The 24,231-nt window shown below is 37.4% G+C and overlaps 1 non-coding gene across 1 annotated transcript; it reads right to left on the minus strand.

Moving 5' to 3' along the window:
- Positions 1–20,886: 20,886 nt before the first annotated feature.
- On the minus strand, positions 20,887–20,992 carry LOC129032352 (U6 spliceosomal RNA). The gene has a single exon (XR_008501342.1). It is a non-coding gene; the product is annotated as a U6 spliceosomal RNA (small nuclear RNA).
- Between the last annotated feature and the right edge of the window lie 3,239 nt (positions 20,993–24,231).

The raw sequence follows: 24,231 nt of genomic DNA on the forward strand, positions 1-24,231 counted from the left end.
TTCATCAGTGGTAGCAGATGTACCCCTCTGATGGGGGATGTTGATAATGGAGGAGGCTATGCAGGTGTGGGGCAGGAAATCCCTGTACCTTCTGCTCAATTTCTCTGTGAACCTAAAATTGCTCCTTAAAAAATTAAGAATTTTTCCTTAAAAAAAAGTATTGTCAACTTTAAAGAAAAAAAAAAAAACATTGCCAGCAAACCTACCTAGACTGAAAACTCACTAACAGTAGAGTTTTGTGCAAGGTGTGGCCAGTGACTGCATTTCCCCCCAACCCACTGCCCCACCATTACCTGTGCTCTCACCATTACCACTGACCAGGTCAGGGGATCCCCATGCCACACCTATGCTTATAAAAATTAATAATAACAATATGCCATTTTATAAATTTAAGCATTAGGACAAATACCTAATGCATGCAGGGCTTAAAACCTAGGTGACGGATTGATAAGTGCAGCAAACCACCATGGCATATGTATATCTATGTAACAAACCTGCCCATTCTGCACATGTATCCCAGAACTTAAAATTTTAAAAAAATTAAGCATTCTACAGACAACTGAAGAGACACTATGGATGATCCCTGACATACAATGGTTCAACTTAATGACTTTTCGACTTTATGATGATGCAAAACCAATATGCACTCAGTAGAAATCATACTTCCATTTTTGAATTTTGATCTTTTCCCAGACTTGTGATACACACTGTATGATACTCTACCTTCATGGGCAGTGGCCGAGAGGCACAGCTCCCAGTCAACTATATAATCCTGAGAGTAAACAACCAATATTCTGTTGTGTTTTTTTGGATATTGTGTTTTGTTTTCGCATCCCATCATGCCGACAAAATGTCCATCTGTGTAAAGTATTCAACACTTTTATAAAACAGGCTTTGTGTTAGATGATTTTGCCCAACTTTATACTAATATAAGTATTCTGAGCATATTCAAGGTAGGCCAGACTGAGCTATGATGTTCAGTACGTTAGGTGTATTAAATGCATTTTTTATTTATAGTATTTTCAGCTTACAATGGGTTTGTTAGGATGTGACTCCATCAAAAGTTGAGGAGTGTCTGTATTTGCCATGAACGCTGAACTAAGAGTCCAATACTGTGGCTCTCCTCTGAAGTCTGACATTCTCTGGCTAGGAACTTTGTACCTGTTATTAGATTTCACTGTTGTCTCAGGCTCTGCCATCTCCATGCATAAAATGAGCGGGGTATATGAGTTAGATTTCCAGCCCCTTCCAAATTTGAAACATTCTCAGTTTTTTCTACTAAGAAAGAAAACAGGATGTTGGCAATTAATGTTTGCCAGTAGAACTTCAGCCCAAAGCTCGAAAACAATTGCTCACTTTTTGTATTTGTACCATTTAAGGAAAGGGCTTCGGTCAGAGTCTAGCAGGGGAATCCTCCAACTTCAAATTCTCTCTTGTAGACACCTTTCTTCTTCCCACTGGAAGTCAAGTTTGCAAAACAAGGTAAATTTGATTAGGAACAAACAAACAAACACTCAAAACACAGGAGTTCAGAGAGTTGGAGCTCTGAAACTTCTTTACCTGGTTCACAGAGAAGAAGTGCTTGCCAAGAAGTATTTTGAGTTAAATGGGCAGCACACGGCCTCATGTGGCCTCTTATGATCCTTAGCAGAGAGAAAGGACCTCTTAAAGGGCTTTATTTACACCAGGACTATCCACTACAAGAGACTTCAGGAGAAGACTTCCAAATCACATTTGCTTAAGCAAAATTGTCTTGATGACCAAAAGTAGGCCTATTTTAATTTACTGCTTATTCTGTTAACTACTGAACCCTCAAAACATGCTCTTCAGTTATCTTTTCATCTCAAGCTATGAAATGGTGAAAGCAAAAACCTTCCATAGAGAAAGGAAAAGCATGAGCAATGGTGGTGAGATACCTGGAAAGTCCCCCCCAGTGTGGGGTGCTGCAGCTCGTGGCTTGCTCACATGTTCCCACCTCCTGGAGGGGTCCCCCTCATTCACTTCCCGACCCTTCCAAGTGCAGCTCAAACCCCACCTGTGACTCTCCTGGCCTCATTACTGCCTCAGCCCAGAGTAATCACCTCACCCTTCTATTAACTCTTATAGTACATATTTCTCTCTCAATATAATCCATTTTATAATTAGAAACTGCTCCATGATACTGCTGTCTGCTATCAAGCTATTATTCAAACATATTATTATTATTGTCATTTACATATGCACAGTTTACTGCCCTGATTTGGTTATAAACTCCTTGAGAGCAAGTTTTGTGTCATTCACCCTGGAGTGTCCCACAACACCATGGTAAGTTGCCATAGCAGGCTCTGTGCCTGAGCTCCTGCATCTGTAAATGGGGATGATGACAGCACCTACATTACGGATCTGCTGTGAGGAGAAAATGAGACTGTGAAGAGTAAATTTTGCCTGACTCATTAAAAGTTAGCTTTTTTTTTTTGAGATGGGGTCTCACTCAGTCCCCCGAGTTGGAGTGCAGTGGTGCAATCATACTCACTGATGCCTCAACCTACCACCTCAAGTGATCCTCCTGCCTCAGCCTCCCAAGTAGCTGGGAGTAAAGACATGTACCACCACACTGGGCTAATTTTTGTATTTTTCGAGAGATGGGGTTTTGCCATGTTGCCCACACTGGTCTCAAACTCCTGGGCTCAAGTGATCCACCTGCCTCAGCCTCCCAAAGTGCTGGGATTACAGATATGAGCCACCACACCTGGCTGCATATTTTATTAATAGTATTAATAATATATTGGAGCAAAGGAAGGGATATAGTGCCAAAAATGAAAAAAACCTGAAATCTGTTCCCATCTCTACTAATTAGTAGCCCTGTGACTTTAAGAAAGTCAGTTAAATGTTCAAGCCTCAAATTTTTCACCCATAAAATTAGAAAAGCAACATTCCCTGCCAACTTTCTGTTGCTGTAAAGATGAGATAACACTTTTCTTTATTATTATACTTTAAGTTTTAGGGTACATGTGCACAAAGTGCACGTTTGTTACATATGTATACATGTGCCATGTTGGTTTGCTGCACCCATTAACTCGTCATTTAACATTAGGTATATCTCCTAATGCTATCCCTCCCCACTCCCCCCACCCCACAACAGGCCCTGGTGTGTGATGGTCCCCTTCCTGTGTCCATGTGTTCTCATTGTTCAATTCCCACCTACGAGTGAGAACGTGCGGTGTTTGGTTTTTTGTCCTTGGGATAGTTTGCTGAGAATGATGGTTTCCAGCTTCATCCATGTCCCCACAAAGGACATGAACTCATCATTTGTACTATACAAAGGTATCATTTATTGGTACTCAGTAAATATTTGATTTAAGAATGCTGTCCTTATCACAAAAACACCTCGCTTTCTCGCCTTTCTGGCTAAAAGGGCATCAGACATGCATCTTTTGGGCTTGGAAGGAGGAAAAGGATCTTTTGAATCCTCTGAATTTCCAACAACTAGTTTATGTTCAGGGGATTCACAGCATCTTGACCTCCTACTGTTGTATTCCAGGGATCTTGGTGTTTAAGGAAATATTTCTATAACACCAGAGAAACCCAATTAAAATGTAAAATATCTACCAGCCAGCCTATTGTTTTGTTTTAAAAAAAAAAGTAACATGTAGTTTTAAATAGTCAACCGAGGCCAGGCACAGTGGCTCATGCCTATAATTCCAGAACTTTGGGAGGCCAAAGCAGGAGGATTGCTTGAAGCCAGGAGGTGGAGACCAGCCTGGGAAACAAACCAAAACCCTGTTTTTACAAAAAATAAAATAAAAAATAATCCAAGTGCTGTGTCTATAACCCCAGCTACTCAGAAGGCTGAGGCAGGAGGACTACTTAAGCTAAGGAGCTTGAGGCTGCAATGAGCTATAATAGTGCCACTGCTCTCCAGCCTGGGTGACAGAGCAAGACCCTGTCTCTAAAAACATACATACATACATACATAGTCAATCAATCAACTATGCTAGCATGATTGGTTATATACACGAGCAGAAGGGAATCATAACAGATCATAAACAAATCATAGCAGAACCAGAAAATACCACATACCCCAGAGATTACGCATGGTATCTCCCTTAGGGACAAAAGCCTCCTCTAGTCTATATACAGAGGGGCCTTGGCACAAGCACAGAACAAGGTTCCTGGTTGGTCCATGCCTAGGTAAAACTGTCACTTTCATCAAAAGCTGGTACCAGAATAAATTGCATGATTTGATTTTCTGACTTCTTATGATCTAAATTTGCTCCTCCACCTGCAAACCACAAATATGATCATTCTTACCTTTTCAGTCTCATATAATTTAAGTATCAGTATCAGATTGCAGAGGCAATCTAAGTTATATCAGCAACACACCAAATATTCATTCACTCATTTACCAAATAATTATTTAAGACGTCCATGCAAGGCACTGGGGCATACAAAAATGAATGGCAAAATCTAACCATTAGGTATTATTTAGACACCTTATTTTTTATGAAGATTTGTATATTTGCTGTTGTGTAAGCATAGTTTACAATGTTTCCATTTATGATACTTTTTTTTTGAGAGAGGATCTCGCTCTGCCACCCAGGTTGGAGTGCAGTGGCACAATCATGGCTCACTGCTGTCTTGAACTCCTAGGTCAAGCATTTCTCCCATCTCAGCCTCCCAGATAGCAGGGACTACAGGTGCACACCACCACATGGCTTTTTTTTTAATTTTTATTTTCTGTAGAGATGCGGGGTCTCACTGTGTTGCCCAGGCTGATCTTGAACTCCTGGGCTCAAGCAATTCTTCTGCCTCAGCCTCTCAAAGTGCTGGGATTACAGGCATGAGCCACTTCACCTAGGCTTAATGGTAACTGGGAAAAAAAAGTATTATTTAAGTAATAACGTGGTTAAAATACTGTCAATGTAGTGCCCTTATCTGTTCTTTTAAGACAATGAAAGGCAAAAGATTGCTTAGAAAAATTATTTGATATTCCGATATGATCACACTCATTGCTCCAGTGAAAACAGGAAATGTACAAGTGCATTTTTTTTACCTGGTATAACAAAACAACCCAATAAAAAGTTAAAGTACGGGTGAAGTATACAGCCTTTATGATACTTCTTGAAATTACTCCACTTTTATAAAGGATATTCATGTTGGCAACAGCTGCAAAAAATATGGAAATGTAAAAGAAGAGAGATTGCATATAGGATTTATCTATGGGCCCAGTACATTAAACCCTTAACACATGAAATATGACAATAACTTAGACCCTCAACATCAGGAACATAAAGGGAATTTTAATGGTGACCTGTGCCTTCACGTAAAAGATTTGAATTTTTGTTGTTTTAAAGGTCTTTTTACATATTTGCCTGCCTTGCGCAATTACATCAATGTGTCAGTTTAACCAGTAAGACAAAACTATTTGAAATCTGTGTTGCTAGGTTACCCATCCTGACCTTACACACAACAAGTGGAAACCTTTTCCTGGCTTCCTCTCTCAGCGTCACACAAAGTGGGATCTTAGGCCACGCCACCAGACTGGAAATCACAGCAGCTGTGGATTATGCCTATGGGATAGGTAGGATGCCCAGTCCTAAATCCTCTTTCCATGCAACGTGCTGGACCTGTACAGAAAAGCAGGGTCAGTCTTGAATCTACAAGCTGTTGGGGGTGATGCAGCCATTCCTCCACCTGTTACCTGTAATTGCCACCTAAATGAGGCACAAGCTGACACACTGGTCCTCTATAAAAGGTGGAAGTAAAGGGTAAGTCCATCCCAGCATACACCATTTCTGCAAAGATTGAGTACCTGATCATCATGATCTCAAGAGAACCTGAGGAGTAAAACTGGAGTTGTTGGAGAGGCGGTAAAGAAATGGACTTGATACCTGTATCAGGTAGACATGAGAAAGTGGATATAAAATAAGGCTTAAATCCAGGGATCTAGGCTTGGGAAAATAAAGAGAATCAAGGAGTGAGAACAAAGAGTGCTGGGGCAGCAAGAAACAGTGGATGAGTGAGTGGGAGGTAAAGAGGTGAGCGACGAAGCACAATTCCCAAATCTGTCTTCTCTCTTCATTCCACTGGGCATCTTTTAGGCCTTCACTTTCTTATAGCCCACATATGACACATGAGTTGGTAGATAAAAGCAACCTGGTAATTAATTTTTTAAGTAAAAAGACCCTAAAGAGTTCCAGTTTAAAATGGCATCTGGCTAATGGCCCTGATATAGCCTTTTCCACTAAAATAGACACACACACAATTTATGTCGCCACCAAAAATTAAGATTGCTAATCAACCTTACTGCTAACTATAAGATCAATGGACCTGGATTTTTAAAGGCAATTAGTGGCCCACCTGTGCTTGCCACCAGCCCTGGAGAAAGCCCACCTGTCTGAAGTTGGAAAGACCCATTATCTCTTCCCCACTGTCTGCCACCTGGCTCATTAAATCAGCCAGCCATCCTTCTACTATATAAGTGTTTCTTTTTAAGCTGGAGTGTTATTCTCCTTCCATATCCAATCTCTCATTGGTAGCTTTTTTCATAAAAACAGGGTAGCTACTTAAAAAAGAATTGGTCAGCAAGAGAGAATGGAAAGGGAGGTTTTAAAGGAGCCTCGTTATAGTCAAGAAGGTGTTCCACTGAAGACAGCACAATATAAAGGAAGAGAGAACAACAACAACAACAACAAACTGACAACCACATATGCTTAATACCACAAGCTTTCCTGTCAGAAGGAACAAAATGAACATAAGACAGAAGCTAATCTTGGATCAACATTTAAGTAAAGAAAGCAAGTCAAACACCAGAAATTGAGCTAGTGGCTCTGGGTCTCATCCAGAGCTTGCCCTCTGGAAGTAGCTCTATAGACAGAATTGAACCAGTATTCAGTGGACAGAAAGTAGGGCCTGCTGGAAACACCAATCTAGATGGATCTCCTTGTTAAGAGTGACAAGAAGAACAATTAACAAATGCATGTTGGTAAATGACATAGAAATAGAGATAGAAGACATCATCCTAAAGACTCGGAGGGAACACAGACTTCTGAAAATGATTTATCACAGGAATTTTTTATAATTTTGGAAAATGATTTCAATCTTCAACAGAATTCAAGAAGTAATGGCCTCTATGGAATAGAAGCAGATGCCCATAGCGAAAGAGTAGATCATCAGAAAAAGACAGCAAGATGAGAGGAAAATGAAAATTTGTTAAGATAAAAAAGAATTTAAGTGAAACCAAAATGCAATGATGATGGAATTAAAATCTGCATTTGAAGCTATTTCAAACAGAAATGACACTGCAGTTCATTAGGTCAGTAAAGTAGGAGACCATGAGAAACTCCTCTGGTATCTAGAGGAAAAGAATAAAGATGAAAATGATTAAAGAGAAGATAATAGATAAGTGTTAAGTTTAACCTAAAGCTGCCTCCTTATGTATTTTAAGTTCAGTCTGAAGGATTTTCAGTACATAGTGAACTGTAACCTAACTGGATGTGTAAACAAACTAACCTCCTCTTGTATCCATCACTGAGTTTTGGCCAATCACAGGCAGTCAGTGCTCAAGTAAAGCAAACGCTGAGCTGAGACCAGTCCCGCTGTTTCTGTACCTCACTTCCCTTTTCTGTACATCACTTTCCCTGTTCTACTCATAAATCCTCTACCACATGGCAGTGCTGTTCTGGATTGGAGTAGCAGGAACTACCTGATTTGTGAATTATTCTTTGCTCAATTAAATTCTGTTAAATTTATCGTAGTGGCACAATCTCACTGCAATCTCTGCCCTCTGCCTCCCAGGTTCAATCAATTCTCCTGCCTCAATCTCCCAAGAAGCTGGAATTACAGGCCCGCGCCACTGGGCCTGGCTACTTTTTGTATTTTTAGTAGAGACGGGGTTTCACTATGTTGTCCAGGCTGCTCTCAAACTCCTGGCCTCAAGTGATCCACCCATCTCAGCCTCCCAAAGTGCTGGGATTACAAGCTTGAGCCATTGCACCCCGCCTGAAGTTTTTTGTCTTATATGGAAGGCCTAAGAACTATACATATTTTTCAGGAAGAAACAAAAGAGTTGGAACAAAAGTTGTAATCAATTTGTAACCTTTTTTAGCCTTAAAAAATGTTAGAGTGGCCGGGAACAGTGGCTCACACCTGTAATCCCAGCACTTTGAGAGGCCGAGGCGGGTGAATCGTGAGGTCAGGAGTTCAAGACCAGCCTGACCAACATGGTGAAACCTCGTCTCTACTAAAAATACAAAAATTAGCTGGGTGAGGTGGCACATGCCTGTGATACCAACTACTCAGGAGGCTGGGGCAGGAGAATGGCTTAAACCCGGGAGGCAGAGGTTTCAGTGAGCCGAGACTGTGCCACTGCAGTCCAGCCTGGGTGACAGAGCGAGACTCCATCTCAAAAAAAAATAAAAAATAAGAAGAAGAAACAGATCAAGAATCCGCTATATACCAAGTAAAATGAAACTATTAAGATATATCTAGAAATAGCTATGAGAACTCTTGAAGGTCAGAGATAAATAAAAAGTAGCCCATAGCATGTGAGCAAGGGGCAGGGGGTTGGGGGGGTGGGAGAGAAGTTCATTCTCAAATCAATGAAAATCAAAAAATCCAGATGTTTCTCTTACCTTAGTAAATTCTATAAAGACAGAACATCTACAGAATTTTGAGGAAACAGTTCTACCCATGATGTTATGCCCAGACAAGTTGTCTTTCATGTGCAAATATAACAGGAAACTCTTTTCAAATCTGAAAGCTCTTAGAAAATATATTTCCCTGGAACCCTTCTTGAAAAAAATTACTTAAAGACATACTCTTTCTGACTGAGAGATAATTTAAGACAAACATCATAAGAATGGAACTATTGTGCTTTGAATGGTTAGCAATGAGCTGTAAAAGAAGGTATACATTTTAATTATATCAAACAATTATTGTAAAATTTGTTAAGAACAAAAAGTAAATGTCCAAAAATATCCATGAAAGAAAAACCTTACATACAAAAGTAATAGGAATAATACATATCTTAAATCTAGGTTTATATTAACAAAGACATGGTATATAGGGGATTTTAATGTGAAGACTTGAGAAATGTTAAGGAATTTTTTTCTAAATAATTCAAAGGCAACCAATAGTAAATTTTAAATAAGATTATATATCAAGATTACCTTAATAAAGTAAAAAAAGTACATTTTAAAAGTAAATAAAACATACTTTACAGAGCAAATAAGCAGATAAGAAAATAACAAAATATCAGAAAGAAGATAAAACATAAATTATGAGAAAAATTATAAATGGGTTAAAGCAATCTGTTAATGATCGATATTTTCAAACTGCCTTCAAAAATAAAAATTAACTCTGCCACTTAAAAGAAACTCACCAAGGCTGGGCATGGTGGCTCACACCTATAATCCCAGCACTTTGGGAGGTTGAGGAGGGCAGATCACTTGAGGTCAGGAATTCGAGACCAGCCTGGCCAACATGGTGAAACCCCATCTCTATTAAAAATACAAAAAATTAGCCAGGCATGGTGGCACGTGCCTGTAATCCTAGTTATTCAGGAGGCTGAGGGTGGAAGAATTGCTTGAACCCAGGAGGTGGAGTTGCAGTGAGCCGAGATCGCACCACTGCACTGACCACAGTGTCAGACCGTCTCAGAAAAAAAGAAAAAGAAACCCACCAGAACTTAAGTGACCCATAAAGGTAAGTAGCATAAGCATGAATAAACGTGTGTCTGATCCATATAAGCAAAAGAAAGCTTACAAACCAGCAGTCAAGCCAAAAAGCAATAAGCAGGCCAAAAATTTAATTATTTATTGATAAAAGGTATAATCTACAACAAAGGGAGAATGGTCATAAACACTGTTATAGACCATATAATAGCAATATTTACTAAGCAATGTTCATATATTAGACTATAAAACAGCAATTAATTCCCCAAAGCAGAAATTCTAAAGGCCACAAATTTCCAACCACAATATAATCAACCCAAAAACTATTATCACATATTGAGACAAACTAATAAATAAGTAAAACCAATAGCTTAGAATCTTTAACAAACATTTCTCTAAACTAAGTTACAAAGGAAATCAAATCCTCAATAACAGAGTAGCTTTCAAATAATATAATGAAGAAATAACATGACTGAGAATACTAATAAAAGTCGTGAGAGAGTGCCAAAATTCCAATCAGAAGTGAATTCATACTTTTAATGAATTAAGTCACCTAGGAAAATAAATGAATAATTTGATAAATTGATAAATCTGATAATTGGTAAAATAAATTGAAAATAAAATGATAATGACAATGATGATGATGATGTCTGACCACCTACCATGAGCCAGGTACTGAGCCAAGGGCCTTAAATAATTATCTTATTGAATCCCCACATTATTCCTGAGAGATGGGTATCATTATAGCTTGCAAATAAAGAAATTAAGATTTTTGAGACATTAGGTAATTTGTCCAAGATCACACAGCTAGCAAATGGCAAAGTCAGGATTTAATCCAGGTCTGTCTGAGTCCAGAGTCTTTATCCTTAATCCCTGCCATAATAGGATTAGAAAACAGAAAAGTGCTTATGTGATAAATACAAACAACAGCTGGCTCTTTGGAAAAACTAGACAAAGACCTGACAAACATAATATAGAACACAGAGATATAAGGAAGGAACAAAAAAAATTAAAAATGAGAAGAAAGAGGATATAACAGATACATTAAATTTTAAAAGAATTATTCTTTATGTTAATAAGTTTGTAAATACTGATATAATAATGGATTATATCACAATAAAGCATAAATCATCAGTTGTGTTAAGAAAAGGCAGATTATCTAAATTGATAAACAACCAGAAAAAAAATGGAAGGTTATCAAAGGCACAGGGTCAGATTGGTCTACCAGTGATTTTTTTTTTAAACTTTCAAATGAAAAAGTATTTTAAATGAAGACATACAACGAAAATGAACAAGCTGCAACATTTTATCAAACACAAAGGAAGATCTGAAAAAATGTTTCTGCATAGGAAAACCCAATTTTATAACAATATTTTATAAATTATTCTAAAATTAATTTGAAGAGTTAACTCTATGTTCATGTGGATAATTTTCAGAATTTGATAAATGATTCTAAAGTTTAACTGAAACAATGACATTGGTCTGGGCAATGACTTTTTTGGATATAACCCCAAAAGCACAGGCAATAAGTGAAAATAGGCAAATGAGATCGAAACCAGCCCAATTTTTCTCCCAATAGTATAAAGGAATGAAAACTTTACAGATCACTGAATGTGGTTACAATAAAACACCAGACCCCTCATCCCACCACCAGCTGCCTGTTGACAAACTCCTATATTAACCTGTAACTTTAGTGGGTTGGAGAGATGAATTTGAGACTTGTCTCCCATCTTGCAGCTGATGTTACCTGCAATAAGGCTTTTCTTCCCTAGCAATACTCATTGTCTCAGTGATTGGCTTTTTGTGCAGCAAGCAACCAGACCTACACTGAACCCTTGGTGTTTGGCAATAGTATTAAATCAAGCTAAAAAGCTTCTGCACAGCAAAGGAAACTATCAACAGAGTGAAAAGACAACCTACAAAGTAGAAGAAAAGATTTACAAACCATACATCTGATGAGCGGTTGATCTCCAAAATATATAAGAAATTCATACAACTCAATGCAACAAACAAACAACTTGACTAGAAAACAAGCAAAGGACTTGAATAAATTTTAACAAGAAGACATATAAATGACCAACAAGTATATGAAAAGGTGCCCACCATCGCTAATCATCAGGGACATGCAAATCAAAATCACAATGAAATACCACCTCACACCTGTTAGAATGGCAATTATCAAAATTTATTACCATAAAGAATAATTATTTTAAAATTTAATGTATCTGTCATGTCCTCTTTCTTCTCATTTTTAATTTTTTTGTTTCTCCCTTTTATCTCTGTTGCATCTGGACCATGAGATGCCAAACCTTTCACCTGTGATGATTGCCTGTCTGACCACCTGCTTTCTGTTGACCAACTCTTCTTTCTTATCCCTCCCTATTCCTATTTTCCCACACACAGTTACATTTCTCCCCCTCCTTTATAAAACCCTAATTTTAGTCAGTTGAGAAGATGGGTTTAAGACTGATCTCACATCTCATTGGCTGCAGCACCCAAATAAAGCCTCCTATCCTTGTGATAATTATTGTCACCATGTTGGCTTTCTGTGTGAAGACCAACAGGACCTAGACCAAATCCCTGGTACTTTGGTAACATAGCCAAAGGGAATAAAATCAGTAAAATCAGTATGTTGAAGAGATACCTCCACTTTATGTACCCTGCAGCACTATCACAATAGACAAGATATAGAATCAACCTAAGTGTTAATCAACGGATGAATGAATAAACAAACTATTCAGATGGAAAAAAAAAAAAAGGAAGGAATTCCTGTCATTTTCAACAACAGGGACGAACCTAGAGGACATTATGTTAAGTAAAATAAGCCAGGCACAGAAAGTCAAATACTGCATTATCTCACATGTGGAAACTAAAAAAGTTGAACTCATAGAAGCAGAGAGTAGAATGATAGTTCCCGGGGGCTGAAGAGAGAGGGAGTGGGGAGATATTAGTCAATGGACACAAAATTTCAATTAGATGAGAAAAAGAAGTGCAAGATATCTATTGTACATGGTGACTATGGTTAATAACAATGTACTGTATACTTGAAAATCACTACGGGAGGAGATTTTAAGTGTTCTTGTCACAAGAAAGTGAAATATGTGAGGTAATACATATATATTAGCTCAATTTAGCCACTCCACTCCACAATAACATATTTCAAAATATGTTGTATGCCATAAATATATACAATTTTTATTTGTCAATTTAATTAATTAGCTATAGGATTTAGTTTTTAAAGTTTAACTGGAGCCATAAAAAAAGAACCGACCATCACATTTTGGGAAGAACAAAAACAAGTACATGAGTAATGAAAGAAGACCTCGGTGATAAAAACATACTATAAAGTTTTAGCGATTAAACTGCAAAAACCTGTAGCAAAAATCAGAAGGCAGACCAATGGAATGGAATAAATAGCCTAGAAACACACCTGGTGTATAAAAGAATTTAGTATGTAATTAAGATACCATCACAATCAGTGGGAAAATACTCAGTCAATACGCTGGATAAACATGTGGGCCTGATACACTTCTCAAAAGAAGACATTTATGCAGCCAACAGACACATTAAAAAATGCTCATCATCAATGGTCACCAGAGAAATGCAAATCAAAACCACAATGAGATACCATCTCACACCAATTAGAAAGGCGATCATTAAAAAGTCAGGAAACAACAGATGCTGGAGACGATGTGGAGAAACAGGAACGCTTTTACACTGTTGGTGGGAACATAAATTAGTTCAACCATTGTGGAAGACAGTGTGGCGATTCCTCAAGGATCTAGAACCAGAAATACCATTTGACCCAGAGATCCCATTACTGAGTATATACCCAAAGGATTATAAATCATGCTTCTATAAAGACACATGCACACACGTATGTTTACTGGGGCACTATTCACAATAGCAAAGACTTAGAACCAACCCAAATGTCCATCAATGATAGACTGGATTAAGAAAATGTGGCACATATACACCATGGAATACTATGCAGTCATAAAAAAGGATGAATTCATGTCCTTTGCAGGGACATGAATGAAGCTGGAAACCATCATTCTCAGCAAAATATCACAAGGACAGAAAACCAAACGCCGCATGTTCTCACTCATAGGTGGGAACTGAACAATGAGAACACTTGGACACAGGGTGGGGAACATCATACGCTGGGGCCTGTTGGGGGGTAGGGGGTTAGGGGAGGGATAGCATTAAGAGAAATACCTAATGCAAATAACGAGTTGATGGGTGCAGCAAACCAACATAGCACATGTATACCTATGTAACAAACCTGCACGTTGTACACATGTACCCTAGAACTTAAAGTATAATTAAATAATTTTTTAAAAAAACATGTGGGCCTGATAAATAGACAAGAATTAGATCCCTTACACCACACACACACACTCTTACTCACCATTAAAACCTTTGAAAGTGGATAAATATATAATCGAAAAATTGGGGAAGGTTTTCTAGGCATAAATATAATAGAAAATGTCAAAAAAAAGTAAAAAGTCAATAGGTTTTACTCCATGAAAAAATTAAACTTTTCTATTTCAAAAAACAATATAAATAAAATTTAAAAGCAAACAAGCTGGTAAAATACTTTTTTTCCCAAACTGTGATGGATATTATGTCACTATACATTGTATATAAGGAGCTCATACACCTGAATAAAACCCCATGCAGGTAGTGGATTTCTGTCATTTAGGTGCCCAAATCCAACACTTTTCCTCTTTGGAGGAAATTCCATGATGGACAGGTTGCCATCCCTGCTTGCTGGCTCATAGTGGGAGGCCCTGAGACCTAAACACAGCCAATCAAATGCTCCCACCTGAGCCTTTGTGTCTGTGAAGGTGAGACAGGAAGAGTATCCACTGGAGATTATTCACAGGTTCTGTGGTGGAGTCCAGAGGCCAAAGGAGTCACTGCCCACCGGCCATGGTGCCAGCCATTGTCCAGCAGTAAAGGTAGTAGCTGTGGTGTCTTAACAGGCTACTCCTGGGCAGGATGTGAACTGTGCCTTTTCCCCCCGCCCGGCTCCTGCCCAAGCCTGGTTCTCAGTGTACCCCTCAATTCTGTAAGCTACCCAACAACTTTTCAACAAATTATTTTTCTGTTTAAATTAACAGAAGTTAATTACCAAGGGCTGACTAGCACACCTCTATGGTCATATAACCTGAAATTCAGGCTGTATTCAGCATATAAACTGAAAATTCACAGAAAAAAATATACATTGTTAATAACCATTTTTAAATACCCAATCTCACTATATCAGACAAATTATTTCTAGAAAATAAAAGCCAAAATTTGGGGTTAAAATTAGCATGCTTCTTAATTTAAAATATTTTGAATTAGTAAAGATGTAAAGACATGGTAGGAATACAAATTTATACAATCTTTTTGGAAAGCAGTTTGAGTATATATGCCAAAAACTTTCAAAATGCCCATATCTTTTTGATATATAATTCTTATTCTAGAAATGTATCCTAATAATCATTTATGCAGACAAAGATTTATAAGGATATTATTTCAGCTTTTAAGTTAAAAAGTATAAACAAAAATTTGTTTAACAAAATGATAATGGTTAAACACACATCCACATCCAGTAGAATCTTTCTTAATGAACTTCTGCTGATCCACTTACTTGATTAGTCAGTCATCTTTACTCCCTTTGTAAAGCACATGGAACAACTCCTCATTAGAACTTCACCCATGCACTTTCCACTCCAAATTTGGGTGGGAATTTAACAAAAGTGGGATGGGTCTGTGTCCAGCCTATTTATGTTCTTGGTAACTGCTATTGAAATTATAAATGCAAAAAGAAAGATAACAGTTCTTTTATGAAGTTTAAGTTGATTTGCAAAATTTAGCCAAAATCAAATTGCCTAAAAAAAGGAAGTAAGAAAGGAATGTTGCTGTTGCAAATCAAAAAGTCCATAGCAGTGATTCTCAAGATTGAGAACTGCTGATTTAACAGACGTCTGTGCTCAATTTTTAATTGTCTCTAAGTTTTCTATTTCAAAACAAGCAAAAATAGAAACCTAGAAATTGCAAAAGCATTATTGATATTGTTTATGCCAGAAAGCCCAAATTGTCAGTCATAATTAAAGAAACAACCTTGGCCTACACTTTTTTAAAATGGTGAATGAATGTATATATGCTTTAAATTTTAAAAAAACCGTTTGAGAAATACATACGTTTTAAAAAATATATATCATATCATTTATTTCACTGTTTCACACCAGTTATTTCACTGTGGACTGCAGGTCCTCAAACACTATAACTCCACATACCAAGTGTGAAGCCACATGTTCCCAGATGAGTGAAGGCAGTGCTGGAAAACAGGGTCAGGTTGGCATGGCTGAGCCGGCCCTGGCTTTCCCTGGCTTTCCCTCGCACAGGAAAGATGGCCCAGGAGCCAGTGGCAGGGAGGCACGGCTGGCATCTCCAACAGGAGGAGGTTTCTGCCCCATGCTTCTCTCTCCTTAGCAGGAGAAAAATCTTTTCCAAAAGTCCCTAACAGACTGCTTTATGTCTCATTGACAGAACTGTGTCACTTGCTAACCCCTAAACTACTTGCAGGCCAAGAAGAATGGGATCGTCATGACTGGCTGGGAATGAATCATGGGCAGCCCAGACTCAGGGCTTTGATCAGTCCAGTTTCCTCCTCCTAAGGTGAGAGGATGCCCATCCTCACTGAACAAGTCGTTTCCACACATCTGAACAAAATCAGGGTCATTTTAGCTAGGACATAGAGAACATGACAGCAGAATCCACTGCACCTTATTTAAACCAGCTGCTGGCCTGAGCACACAGCTTAAGAGAGTACATCCATACTCAGTTATTAAAATCATTCTAAAAAGCAGAATAAAATATTGTATTTATGGTATGCAACTAATTTAAATATATATACACATATATGTTTACATATACACATACTTTTTAAAACTGGAAGAGAATATATAAAATATTACTGTTTTGTTAGGTTTATGAGTTGGTTTTAATTTTCTTGTAGATTTTTATATTTTCTCATTTTTTCTAATGCACACATAATCACTTTAATAAACTGAAAAAAACATTTTTAATGATTTTGTGAAAGAATATATTCATGTCTTCCAATTGTATAGCAATTTTACACACCTTATTTCATTTTTTTACTTGTAAAATTGGGATAACAATAATGCTTCATAAGAAAAATGCAGTAATACATGTAAAATGCCAGAAATAGTGCCTGGTAGACGACAGAAATTCATTAAATACACACTATTGTTATTATTTCACATTAACTCTCTGACAGAGTTAGAAAGGAATTACTGTCCTTATTTTATAGACAACCAAGGCTAAGAGAAGTTCAGTGATTTGCTCAAGATCATGCCACTTGCCAAGACCAGTGTTCCTTTCAATTACACCATCAATGTTCTTCATCCATGGTACAGATTATTTTTAAAGTTATATTCCTAATTTCCTACCTAAAATTAGAATTTTGTTGAGATAGTTTTTTAATTTAAAAAACCGTAATACAATGTATTTCTTTTCTGTTGTTGAAATTGAAATATAATTCACATACCATAAACTTCACCCTTTTAAAGTATACCATTTAGTGACTTTTTAGTATATTAATGAGGATGCACAACCATCACTATTACCCAATTTTAGAACATTTTCACCACTCCAAAAGGAGCCATGACTGGCTCCCTCAAGCCCCTGGTGATCACTAATCTATTTTCTGTTTCTGTGGTTTACCTCTTCTAGACATTTCCTATAAATTGAATCATACAATATATGGCTCTCTGTGACTGCTCTTACTTAGCATGTTTTAAAACTTCATTCATGTTGTAGCATGTATCCATACTTCATTCCTTTTTATGGCTAAATAATATTCCATTGTATGGATATACCACATTTTATTTAGCTATTCATCATTTATATGCTAAATTTATAGGGATAGCAATTTGACAGTTAATAAACAAACCAGTATATGAAACAGCAAAATGCAGTAAACCAGTAAAATAACTAAATAAAATGGCAACCAAAAAACAAATCAGTAAAATTTAGCTTGTCTCATCCATCCAGGATTTTTTAACTTTTTATTTGCAACAGTGCCTGTAAACTCTAAGCATGGTTCACCTTAAATAATAAAGCATCAGACATACTTCTATTAAAAATTAGAAATATACATTTTTCACCTTACCTTGGAATGATTTTTTGCTTGCTTTCTGTTAACTTACCAGAGACCAAAATATTCTAATTCTTTCCAGAATCTTTTATGCCTCAACTCATCTGCAAGTCTTTTAGCCTAGAGTCCCTCAACTATAAACTATAAAATATGTGCATCTCTGATACAGATAAGGTGTCAATAGGAAGCCTGGTTTTCCCTTCCCTGGGGCTTTGAGATCCATGCTTACTTTTTTCTACAGATAGATTTTTAAATAGATGACCATTGGGATCCTGTCCAACTCCAGGAGTCTATGATTCCAGTTTTTTGTTTGTGTTTGTAGTCATCACCACCACCCTCATCCCAATTCTATTCAAGTCAGAGAATTTAGATGTGACTAAACTTCTTGTGGTTCTGATGGCAGAAGGAAATGGAACAAAAGGACAGTGGTATCAGATGCATCCTATTACAGCAACCCCAAAGATTTATATAGCACTTCCCAATTTACAAAGCACATTCCCCATGCTATTTCTCATACAGTGCCCCATGGTAGCCCCTTGAGTAGGTCAGGCATTTTATCAAGCAGAAACTGAAATGTGGGAACTGGTCCAAGTTCACGGACAAATGACAGATCTGGGGCTTCTGCCTCCCAATGCCTGTTCATTTCCTTGTCTCACTAAGCACCCAATTCCGATGACTGGGGCTGTGGAGAGTGAGCCACTGAAAGGCAAGCACTGATGACCAGCAGGCACTTACAGTCTTCACAAGGCTGACTTCACTGACATGCCTGTGCCAAATGGGAATAAAGAGGAGGGACTCAGAAGTAAAGCAACAGTCAGAGGAGTAAGCAAAACAATGTCCAAGTGCAGCCAAAGCCAATGCCTCCTGGACTATGTGGAAAAGAATACTCTGCACTACAAGCCCCTCACTTACTGAAAGCTTCCAAGAAATGAGGGCGTTCAAACTGCCTACGGAAAGTCATTTAGAGTTGGCATTGTCCATTCAATTTCAGACATTTCCACCAGAACATTGCTTGGTGACATAGTGGTCTTCACCCTGAGCTTCTACAAATGTATGTTAAGTTGCTATTAAGGACCTGTGGACAGAGAAGGCACACCACCACAGGTAAGCCATATGTAAAATAAGCAAACTTCCTTCCTCACATTTCAATCTATTTCAACATTCATTAGGTCCTTCAAAATTTTTGCCAGACTCCAAACCCACTTCTCTAACACCATTCCTTCACGTACATCAGCTATGCACATACCAAGTGTTTGCATGTAATACTTCATTGCATCCCCGCTGTGAAGCAGGCATTATTCTCCCCGTTTTACAGATAGGCAAACTGGGCCCAGAAACAGATAATTTGCCCAAGCTACTTGTGGGTAGAGCTGTCATTTAAACTCAGGTCTCTGTTGTTCCAAACCTATTTTCTTTCTGCTAAATTGCAATACCTCTAACTTGTTAGAATTTCACGTAAAACCTTGAAACTCTAAAATATATATATATATAAAAATAAACTTTTTCAAAATTAAAAGCTTGTGCTCTTCAGAAAAAAATCCTATCTAGAAAGGCAAGCCAGATTGCAATAATACATATGCAGTTGAAATACATAAAACATCTTGAAGTTTTTATTAGTATAAATTTGTGAGCATTCTAATTTCTACATATGCTTACTATAAAGTCAATGAATAATGAAGCAGTCTTTTTTTTTTTTTTTTTTTTTTTTTGAGACAGAGTCTCGCTCTGTACTCAGGCTGGAGTACAGTGGTGTGATCTTGGCTCACTGCAAGCTCCGCCTCTGGGGTTCACACCATTCTCCTGCCTCAGCCTCCCAAGTAGCTGGGACTACAGGCGCCTGCCACCACGCCCAGCTAATTTTTTGTATTTTTAATAGAGGCGGGGTTTCACCGTGTTAGCCAGGATGGCCTCGATCTCCTGACCTCGTGATCCACCTGCCTCGGCCTCCCAAAGTGCTGGGATTACAGGCGTGAGCCACCACGCCGGGCCATGAAGCAGTCTTGATAAACATAGTTGCAACAGACATATTAACTCCTGCTTCCAACTGATTGCTGTATTTTGTTTAGATTGCATAGAATTGAGACTATCATAATTCACATATATTAACAGATGCAAACAGTAATAGTTTTCTAACAGCAGTTTGTGATGTCAAGCCACACCTTGATGAAACAGATGACAAAAAAAGCTTTATTCTATTTGCACTAAAAACCTAGTTTACCTGCTTGCACAAGTTGACATGTTAATCATCCACAGTGTGTTAAAAATTGGTATGTGTCACATTTTAGCGTGCATGTTGTATTTTTTGACTTTTAAGTTTGGGGTACATGTGCAGGTTTTTTCCATAGGTAAACTCATGTCATGGAAGTTTGTTGTACAGATTATTTTATCACCCAGGTATTAAGCCTAATACACAGTTTTTTTTTTTTCTGCTCCTCACCTCCTCCCAGCCTCCACCCTCAAGTAGGCCTCAGTGTCTCTTGTTCCCCTCTTTGTGCCCATGAGTTCTCAATCACTTAGCTTCCACTTATAAGTGAGAAAATGCAGTATTTCGTTTTCTGTTCCTGCGTTGGTTTGCTAAGGATAACGGCCTCCAGTTCCATCCATGTTCCCACAAAAGACATGATCTCATTCTTTTTTATGGCTGCATAGTATTCTATGGTATATATGTGCCACATTCTTCATCCAATCTCACTGATGGGCATTTAGTTTTATTCCATGTCTTTGCTATTCTGAATAGTGCTGCAATGAACATTCATATGCATGTGTTTTTATGGTAGAATGATTTACATTCCTCTGGGTACAAACTCAGTAATGGGATTGCTAGGTCAAATGGTAGTTCTCCTTTCAGCTCTTTCACAAATTGCCACATTGCTTTTTCCACAATGGTTGAACTAATTTATACTCCCACCAATAGTATGTAAGTGTTCCCTTTTCTCTGCAACCTCACCAGCATCTGTTATTCTTTGACTTTTTAATTACAGCCATTCTGACTGGCATGAGATGGTATTTCACTGTGGCTTTGATCTGCATTTATCTAACAATCGGTAATACTGAGTTTTTAAAAATACGGAATGCTTCACGAATTCCATGTCATTCTTGCACAGGGGACATGCTAATCTTCTCTGTATTATTCCAATTTTAGTATATGTGCTGCTGAAGCAAGCACATGTGTTTATAATTTTAGTAGTCATTTAAAATATATTTAATTTTCTAAATAAATTCTTCCTAAATTGATTTGTAAATTAAATGCAATCTCAATCAAAATCCTAGCAGGTTTCTTTGAAGAAATTGAAAAGCAGATGCTAAAATGTATATGGAAATGGAAAGGACCTAGAATAGCCAAAACAATTAGAAAAAGAATAATAAGGTTAAAGGATTTATTATTCCACTCGATTCTAAGACTTACAAGAAAGCTACGATCATCAAGACAGTGTAGCACTGAGGCAAGGATAGACCTATAGATTCATGGAACAGAATAGAGAGTCCAGAAATAAATCCAAAGTTATATGGTTGATTTTTGACAAAGATGTGAACAAAACTAAATTGGAAAATCAGCAAAATAGTGCTGCAACAACTAAATATCTAGAGGGGAAGAAAACAACCTTACAACATATTTTAAAAGCTAACACAAAATACATCATAGTCCTAAACAGTAAGAGCTAACACTATTACATTTCTGGTAGAAAATATAAGAGAAAATATTCGTAGCCACAGTTAGGAAAGGCATTTTTAAACAGGACACCAAAAGTACAACTCATAAGGAAAAATATTTACAAACTTTTTCAAAAGTAAAAGCTTTTGCTCTTCAGAAAAAAACTGTTAAAAAAGGCAAGCCAGACTGAAATAATAGATATGCAAAACATATCTGACAAAAAGGCTTGTATCCAGAATACATAAAAGATACTTACAACTTAAGAAGGCAAGAGCCCAATAAAATGGGGAAAAGATTTGAAGAGACTCTTTACAAAAGAAGTTATACAAATTCCAATAAGCACATGAAAAGATGATCTACATCACAAATTATGAGGGAAATGTCAATTAAAACCATAATGAGCTACTTACTACGCACTTGAGAATATCAAGGATGGGTGAAGAGGTAGGGCAACTTGAACTCTCATACATTGACTGTGTGAAAGTATAAAATGGTACTATTTCTTATATAGTTAAACATATACAAGCCATGTGACCCAGCAATCTTTATGCTAGATATTTACCCAAGAGAGATAAAAACGTGTCCACGCAAAACTTTTACATCAATGTTTATAGGAGCATTATTCATAATCGTCAAAACTGAAAGCAACCCAAGTATCTATTAACTAGTGAATGGATAAATAAATTGTGGTATATCCAATGGAGTATTACTCTAAAAGAAACAAAATATTAGTACACTCGACAACATAGGTGAATCTCAAAAATATTATACTAAGTGAAAAAAGGTAAACACAAAGGGCTACATACCATGATCCTGTCTATATGAAATTCTAGGAAAGGCAAAACCATAGCAACAAAAAGCAGATCAGTAGTTGGTTGGCTGGGGCCAAGAGTTGGGGGAATATATTGACTGTAGGGGTACAAAGGAACTTCTAGGGTGATGGAAATGTTCTAATTTGACCATGGCAGTGGTTATGCAGCTGTATACAATTAGCAAAATCTATTAAACTATTCACTTAGAATTTTACCTTATGTGAAATGTATCTCAAAATTATGGGGAATGGATTTTTTTAAACATACTAGGGATTTGTTTTTCTTTTTAAGGGATTTCTTTTGGAAAAAAAAGTCCTAGAATAAGAACAGAAGCATGTTCTCTTCTGAGAAATAATCCTTAGAAAATAGAAGTAAAGCCAAAATATGTAACATTACCTATGTCTTTTAAAACTTTTCTTGTCCATCTAATTTCCGTCTTAAGAAAAATTAGAAATAAATCAATTACACTTTAAAATACTTTTGGTAGAGTTGAATATGTACAGGACTGCTGAATATTAAATAGGTTCCCAGAGAAACACTTTGTAACGGGAGACCTTTCCATTTGACCATAGCCCTTAAGGCATTTACAGACAAGTGAGAAACAGACTGTTTGGGTTCGTTGGTTTGGGTTTTTTTTCTTTTTTCATTACTTAGCTTTTTCATCATGCTTTCCTACCACCAGAAAGCATAGTTATGACTCATCATTCAACACCCAGTGTCAGATAATTAGCCATTAACATACTTCACTTGTACTGTGATGAAAATGATATCACAACTTGCAAGAGATCCCCTTGAAGATGAAACTGAAAGAAATGGTGGCCACATGTTGTTTCAAACCTGTATTCATTACACCTCCTGACTGCATGTCATGCAAAAGGGGCCAAACAGATGTGTAAAAAATGACTGTTTAACAGGGGGGAAAATACTGTAAAATTGTTTATGAGGACAGCGGGTTCTTATAGGCAAAGTAAATTACAAATAGATTTCTCAATTACTTTTTAAAGCCTGGTATTTGATTCTTATATAACAGTCAAAAATCAATTTTGCATGGAATTTATGTGAATGCCTCATTATTAATAAAACAGCGGTTGGCGGCTGCTACTTCCTCCCCACAACAGCAGCACGCAGTGGGGAAGCATTCACGTGCCAGGCTGTGCAATTCTTTATCTTTTTACCCTCTGGTTCAGCATCATAAAAAAGAAAGGGAAGAGATGAATCCCAAGCAAATTTTAGGCATGGGCTTCTGGGCAGCACCTATTTCATGGGGGCCTGCTAGTACCCTGAGAGTACTTGGTGATGGGTGCTGAGAGAAGTCCTCACCCTACTCCCTGCTCATATTGTACCTCGAAGGTCTTTTTCAAAAAAATAAAATGTATAATTAAGCAAATAACTCTAGTTGTTGAAAAAGTCACTGAGCTCTATCTCTCGCTCTATCCTTAGCGTATCCCACCTCAGTACTAGAGTCTACTGATCCTATGAATTGATTTAAAAGGACTGGCCAGTGGCAATTTTCCCCAAATTGCTTTATTTCTCCAAAATAAAATTATTTATTTTGAAAAGAACTTGCTCATGACCCAAACATTCTAAGAACATAACAAGCATAATTCTCATTCAACAAACAGGAAAATTGAATCCCACTAATGTCTATAGACCATAACACTCTGCTCCCTATACTGCACTTGATTCATCAAACCATGAACACTCCCCATTTCCCAAATGAAAAGTGTAGTGTGGTAAGAAAACCGAGCTTCTCTGGTTAGCCCTCCCTAACCAATTGGATGACTTTAAACAGTTATATCACTGTTTTAGGCCATGTCTGTTAACTGGTAAAATAAGAGAGTTTTCAAAATTATCTGAGGTTTCCTTCAGCTAAGACTTGGCAATGAGAAGAAATCATTGTATTCCCATTACACGTGAAAAGCAAAAAGAAAATTCTATGTT

Source organism: Pongo pygmaeus, chromosome 11 (assembly GCF_028885625.2).
Source record: "Pongo pygmaeus isolate AG05252 chromosome 11, NHGRI_mPonPyg2-v2.0_pri, whole genome shotgun sequence".
In the NCBI taxonomy this organism is placed as follows: domain Eukaryota; kingdom Metazoa; phylum Chordata; class Mammalia; order Primates; family Hominidae; genus Pongo; species Pongo pygmaeus.